The sequence below is a fragment of the Crinia signifera genome, chromosome 19 (assembly GCF_055691185.1).
Source record: "Crinia signifera chromosome 19, ASM5569118v1, whole genome shotgun sequence".
Lineage (NCBI taxonomy): Eukaryota > Metazoa > Chordata > Amphibia > Anura > Myobatrachidae > Crinia > Crinia signifera.
The window spans coordinates 17,474,105-17,482,119 of NC_139226.1; the positions used below are offsets into that span (position 1 = coordinate 17,474,105).

Sequence of the window (8,015 nt, forward strand, 5' to 3'; positions counted from 1 at the left end):
GCCCCTCACGCCCCTATCCGCCCCCTTTGCGGCGGACGAAATCCGTCTGCGGCGAAGGGGGCTGCACATGCGCAGAATGACCTCTGCGCATGTGCAGACAAAAAACATCGGCGGTACGGCCGCACGCGGGCCGTACCGCACGATTCTGAATAAGGGCCATAGTGAGGTAAAAAGAAAAACTTCAGATTTTATCAACTAACAAGAAAGGCCTGGTAAATACTAACCAAAATATTAGTACAAAAGGTATAAGTACAATAAAGCATATTTCCAGCTGAATATGATATGGTCATTTATTGGCGTATAGCAGCCTTCAGTGCATTAATGGTTCCTGGTGGAAGTTGCCAGGAAGGGTTATGTACTTAGTCCCAGGGGGGTTACATGCCCATTGCCGGGGGTAATTGTGGGCTGATTGCCAGGATTGGTTTACTTGATTGTTGCTATTGACATGACATGTTTATTGCTAGGGAGGGTTACATGCTCATTGCCAGGGAGGGTTACATGCTCATGGCCATGAATTGCAGGGACACCGTGCACCAGCGCTCCCGGAGTACTCACTGCCGGGTAGCAGTGGGTGCTCTGAGCTCCCCTGGCAGACACTAGAGGTGCAGCAGAACCTTTAGTATCTTTCTCTTTTAAGGTGGGGCCATTTTTGGAGGGTCGCAGGGTCTCCATCTGTGGACAGGGACTATGCACCCCTGCAGCCCAGCTTTCCTCGCCAGTGGCACCTGTCTCCCAGGGCAGCGGAGGAAGGAGGAGAGGGGGCCGGCGGTCCACCCTCTCTCCTCCTTGGCTCCTGCAGCTTGAGATCCATCGGAGCCACTCACCCTACACCTCGGGGGGGGGGGGGGGGGGGGGGAGACCAAGTGCTTTTTCTCAGGTGAGACCAAGTGCTACCATTATAATAATGAATAAACTACATTTAAACATAATTTTATTAAACTCAAAATGATGATGATGATGATGATGATGAATTGTGTAGGAGGACGTACCTGTATTTTGACCGACCGATCCACTACAGTTTGTGGACATAACAGTATTCAATCCATTTACAGAAGTAGTTATGTTACCAAGAGAGTTGCAGAAGCTTGGGGTGGTGCAGCCACGGGTGGCAGTAGTTTGTGTTACTGCTCCTGTGGGGAAGAGAGAGCGCTGTTATTTCCACAGCTCCTGTCTGAATGAGGCTGTTACCATATAACTTATTTAATACATTGTCTCTTCCATGCATCACACAAAATATTTAAACAAATGAAGACTTTCAGCTTTTACACTTTTCACTATTGCAAAATGAATGAGACCAGGGGGGCCTGATGTTATTATGTCCGAGCAGAGGCAGATTTTCAAACGTAGGGACCAGGAGGGTCCAAGGGGCTCCATAAAGATATCCTGGCCGTCCGACACATACAGTGGAGCATTGGGTGAATAGGTAAATAATGTATGTACACACATCCACTGTATGTGGGCAGATTACAGTAAATATGATACAGGTATTACACTACTTCCACAAGTCCTACAGCCTGATACAGATTTGTACACAATGCAGCTGATCATTTATTGGTAGACTGCGGACTCGCCAAGGTTCTCTATTGATGCGGGCTGCAATGAGCAGCAATAATATAGTGTTGTGGATTTTGGAGGAGGGCCCCAAACCTGTATCTTGCCCTAGTTCAGCAGTCATGAAGGATGCTTGTTTTAAATGGGCAATTACTTACAAGGCAAAACCGTGCTTTGCAAATGAGTACCCCTTTTAAAAACTTTTGAGTTTTGCCGACATCCCGCACGGCTGGTACACTTGGGAGTCATTACATCCCACCCACGTTCTTCCATTTTTACTGCTGACCAAGGTGTCAGCATAAATACTCCTTAGTCCCAGAGATATCAGTTCTACCATAACCTGTCATCGTCCCATGGGTGACCCTAGAAAAGTGACTCAAGAGCACCCGTTTAAGTGTCTCAATAAAGATGATTGGATGGCTGTTGTTTGTGGAATTGACCAATAGTGGAGTAGGAATGAGGGCCTCCGGAGCCAAGATACTGCTGATGATAGTGGTCTTCCAGGTTATCAAGTTAATATGCAGCAAACATACTTGAGATAGTACTTGCAATCTTACCTGTTATTACTTGTGTCAAAATACCGCACCGAGTCTCTGCTCCTGTACAGGCAATAGTTTGTCCGGAGGAGCAATAGGCCGTGTTCGATGTACATGTGTTACATACCACGTTATTCGGCTGTGAGCTCTGGGTTGGCACTTTAAAAACAATATTATAAGTTGTGATGAATGAATGAACATTGTTACAATACAATTATCTGATGCATTGTTACATTGTATCCACCAGACCATACATATACCATACGTGTATTATATACATTGTCTCACCTTGTTTTATAGCTATAATAGATCATTGTGTGTTCACTAAATCCAGTTGCACAGATCACTGGGACCATGGTCAGTCCCCAGACCGGCGCATGCACACTAGACTCCAGTACAGCGATAGTGTCTCCTAGTGTCCATCATTCTCAGAGTCTACTGAGCTGCCAGCAATAGAGGGAGCCCATAGAGAGACTGCACAGGGACCCCGTCCTTTATTAATGTGCGCCTGCCCAGTCTGCCTACTTTATGTGACTGCTGTAAAGAACTAGTGTGCAATCTGCATAGACAGTATATTGTGTCTACAGAACACATTGCACACCTGCATTTTATTTATTCCAATAATGCATAATGGGCCTAATTCAGTTTGGATCACTAATTAGAGAATTTGCAAATCAAGGTAATATCGAATGACTACCGTATGCGTACTGTATACATCACACATGTGCGGGCTGAAATATTGACTGAAAATGCAAATGCTTCGTAGTCCAGTCACAGTTTGACTAACAGGAAACCGGGGGTTGGGGATGGAAATAAGGTGTTTTCTGGGTGGGTTTTGGAATAACTCAGATGAGCCCAGGTGTTTTTCAGATGGTCCGGTTACATCTGCTCTGACAAATTCAACCTTGCCTAAGTCTCAGATTAGTGGACGCCTCAGACCTAACATTTGCACAAACAGTATTGTAATTGGATCTGCGTGTGGATAGCTACAGATGTGTCCTCATGCATTGTCGCTCATTGCTTTTTAGGCTCCTAAATCATGAGTTCTAAATAACGTTATGGCTGCGTTAAGTCCCACCCATGTAATACACAGTTTAACCACTGGGTGACAAATGCTCCACGTTAAGATTACAGTGCTGAATAAAATGCTGTGACAGTGACATGTGACATGAGAGAGGCTGTTCAATTGCGTTCTTCCATTTATAAAAAAAAAATCTCTTCTACAAAATACAATGCCACAGATACAGCATTGTTATCTCAGAAAGCATTCCAGGATTTGTTTTTATAAAATGGAAAGTAACTTGAAATCCACTGTACCACTCAGAAATGATCTCATTAATATGATTTAATAATATGCCCTCACAATCATTCATTAGTATTCATTCCCACTGAGCTAATGTTATGCCTGTATCAAAGCACCTCCCCATTCACGCTATTGACTCCTGTTATCTAGTGATTTTGTCTTCACTCTGTGTTCTAAATTCTGGATTTCATCCTCAGAATCAGCTTTATTAATAGGGGGTTTGTTTCCGAAGAAGCATACGAAAGACAGAAAAACGCTTTGTGGGTGCACTCTTAAGAAGGAATATATGTATCTGTGCAGATTCCCCCCCCCCCCCATACCCGTAAAGTTAGTATACGTAGCCAAGTGGCAAATCTTCACGCCACAGTCCGACATCGGCTAATATAAATGTCGGACAGATGTCCTGGTAACACGTCACTGCCCTCAGGTTACATGTACCCCAGAATACCCTGTAGACACTTACATGTAGGAAGAGTTGGGATGCAGTAACTGGTGTTACAACAGGATGTCCCCGTTACGATTGTGCCACCGTTAAAGGTCCAACTTCCAGTTACATTACACAGATTTGCTGGTTTGCAGGTTATAAAGTACTGTTCGGATATAGCAGATCCTGTATACAGCATACGAGAGAAGACATAATGTAATACATGACATATAGAAGGTATATAATGTACGGTTATACTACACGGCATGCAGAGTGTAATATACATTTATAGTACTGTGTCTGGGGTGCAGCAGATCCTGTATACAGCATACGGGAGAAGACATAATGTAATACATGACATATAGAAGGTATATAATGTACAGTTATACTACACAGCATGCAGAGTGTTATATACATTTATAGTACTGTGTCTGGGGTGCAGCAGATCCTGTATACAGCATACGGGAGAAGACATAATGTAATACATGACATATAGAAGGTATATAATGTACGGTTATACTACACAGCATGCAGAGTGTTATATACATTTATAGTACTGTGTCTGGGGTGCAGATCCTGTATACAACATACGGGAGAAGACATAATGTAATACATGACATATAGAAGGTATATAATGTACGGTTATACTACACGGCATGCAGAGTGTAATATACATTTATAGTACTGTGTCTGGGGTGCAGCAGCTCCTGTATACAGCATACGGGAGGAGACATAATGTAACACATGACATATAGAAGGTATATAATGTACGGTTATACTACACAGCATGCAGATTGTTATATACATTTATAGTACTGTGTCTGGGGTGCAGCAGATCCTGTATACAGCATACGGGAGAAGACATAATGTAATACATGACATATAGAAGGTATATAATGTACGGTTATACTACACAGCATGCAGAGTGTTATATACATTTATAGTACTGTGTCTGGGGTGCAGCAGCTCCTGTACACAGCATACGGGAGAATACATAATGTAATACATGATATATAGAAGGTGTATAATGTACGGTTATACTACACTGCATGCAGAGTGTTATATACATTTATAATACTGTGTCTGGGGTGCAGCAGATCCTGTATACAGCATACGGGAGATTACATAATGTAATACATGATATATAGAAGGTGTATAATGTACGGTTATACTACACTGCATGCAGATTGTTATATACATTTATAGTACTGTGTCTGGGGTGCAGCAGATCCTGTATACAGCATACAGGAGAAGACATAATGTAATACATGACATATAGAAGGTATATAATGTACGGTTATACTACACGGCATGCAGAGTGTTATATACATTTATAGTACTGTGTCTGGGGTGCAGCAGATCCTGTATACAGCATACGGGAGAATACATAATGTAATACATGATATATAGAAGGTGTATAATGTACGGTTATACTACACTGCATGCAGAGTGTTATATACATTTATAATACTGTGTCTGGGGTGCAGCAGATCCTGTATACAGCATACGGGAGATTACATAATGTAATACATGATATATAGAAGGTGTATAATGTACGGTTATACTACAGTGCATGCAGATTGTTATATACATTTATAGTACTGTGTCTGGGGTGCAGATCCTGTATACAGCATACGGGAGAAGACATAATGTAATACATGACATATAGAAGGTATATAATGTACGGTTATACTACACGGCATGCAGAGTGTTATATACATTTATAGTACTGTGTCTGGGGTGCAGCAGGTCCTGTATACAGCATACGGGAGAAGACATAATGTAATACATGACATATAGAAGGTATATAATGTACGGTTATACTACACAGCATGCAGATTGTTATATACATTTATAATACTGTGTCTGGGGTGCAGCAGATCCTGTATACAGCATACGGGAGAATACATAATGTAATACATGATATATAGAAGGTGTATAATGTACGGTTATACTACACTGCATGCAGAGTGTTATATACATTTATAATACTGTGTCTGGGGTGCAGCAGATCCTGTATACAGCATACGGGAGAAGACATAATGTAATACATGACATATAGAAGGTATATAATGTACGGTTATACTACACAGCATGCAGAGTGTTATATACATTTATAGTACTGTGTCTGGGGTGCAGATCCTGTATACAGCATACGGGAGAAGACATAATGTAATACATGACATATAGAAGGTATATAATGTACGGTTATACTACACGACATGCAGATTGTTATATACATGTATAGTACTGTGTCTGGGGTGCAGCAGATCCTGTATACAGCATACGGGAGATTACATAATGTAATACATGATATATAGAAGGTGTATAATGTACGGTTATACTACACTGCATGCAGAGTGTTATATACATTTATAGTACTGTGTCTGGGGTGCAGCAGATCCTGTATACAGCATACAGGAGAAGACATAATGTAATACATGACATATAGAAGGTATATAATGTACGGTTATACTACACAGCATGCAGATTGTTATATACATTTATAATACTGTGTCTGGGGTGCAGCAGATCCTGTATACAGCATACGGGAGAATACATAATGTAATACATGATATATAGAAGGTGTATAATGTACGGTTATACTACACTGCATGCAGAGTGTAATATACATTTATAGTACTGTGTCTGGGGTGCAGCAGATCCTGTATACAGCATACAGGAGAAGACATAATGTAATACATGACATATAGAAGGTATATAATGTACGGTTATACTACACAGCATGCAGATTGTTATATACATTTATAATACTGTGTCTGGGGTGCAGCAGATCCTGTATACAGCATACGGGAGAATACATAATGTAATACATGATATATAGAAGGTGTATAATGTACGGTTATACTACACTGCATGCAGAGTGTTATATACATTTATAATACTGTGTCTGGGGTGCAGCAGATCCTGTATACAGCATACGGGAGATTACATAATGTAATACATGATATATAGAAGGTGTATAATGTACGGTTATACTACACTGCATGCAGATTGTTATATACATTTATAGTACTGTGTCTGGGGTACAGCAGATCCTGTATACAGCATACGGGAGAAGACATAATGTAATACAGTACATGACATATAGAAGGTATATAATGTATGGTTATACTACACGGCATGCAGAGTGTTATATACATTTATAGTACTGTGTCTGGGGTGCAGCAGATCCTGTATACAGCATACGGGAGAAGACATAATGTAATACATGACATATAGAAGGTATATAATGTACGGTTATACTACACGGCATGCAGATTGTTATATACATTTATAGTACTGTGTCTGGGGTACAGCAGATCCTGTATACAGCATACGGGAGAAGACATAATGTAATACATGACATATAGAAGGTATATAATGTACGGTTATACTACACGGCATGCAGATTGTTATATACATTTATAGTACTGTGTCTGGGGTGCAGCAGGTCCTGTATACAGCATACGGGAGAAGACATAATGTAATACATGACATATAGAAGGTATATTAATGTACGGTTATACTACACGGCATGCAGATTGTTATATACATTTATAGCACTGTGTCTGGGGTGCAGCAGATCCTGTATACAGCATACGGGAGAAGACATAATGTAATACATGACATATAGAAGGTATATAATGTGCAGTTATAATACACGGCATGCAGATTGTTATATACATTTATAGTACTGTAAATGGGGTGCAGCAGATCCTGTATACAGCATACGGGAGAAGACATAATGTAATACATGACATATAGGATGTATATAATGTACGGTTATACTACCCGGCATGCAGAGTGTTATATACATTTATAGTACTGTGTCTGGGGTGCAGCAGATCCTGTATACAGCATACGGGAGAAGACATAATGTAATACATGACATATAGAAGGTATATTAATGTACGGTTATAATACACGGCATACAGATTGTTATATACATTTATAGTACTGTGTCTGGGGTGCAGCAGGTCCTGTATACAGCATACAGGAGAAGACATAATGTAATACATGACATATAGGATGTATATAATGTACGGTTATACTACCCGGCATGCAGAGTGTTATATACATTTATAGTACTGTGTCTGGGGTGCAGCAGATCCTGTATACAGCATACGGGAGAAGACATAATGTAATACATGACATGTAGAAGGTATATAATGTACGGTTATACTACACGGCATGCAGA

The 8,015-nt window shown here is 40.7% G+C and overlaps 1 long non-coding RNA gene across 1 annotated transcript; it reads right to left on the bottom strand.

Annotated features, from left to right (window-relative positions):
- Positions 1–999: 999 nt before the first annotated feature.
- LOC146041778 (uncharacterized) lies at positions 1,000–3,993 on the bottom strand. Its single transcript, XR_014463586.1, has 3 exons — positions 3,854–3,993; positions 2,109–2,246; positions 1,000–1,130 (listed from the first exon to the last, which is right to left on the bottom strand). It is a non-coding gene; the product is annotated as an uncharacterized LOC146041778 (long non-coding RNA).
- Positions 3,994–8,015: the final 4,022 nt, after the last annotated feature.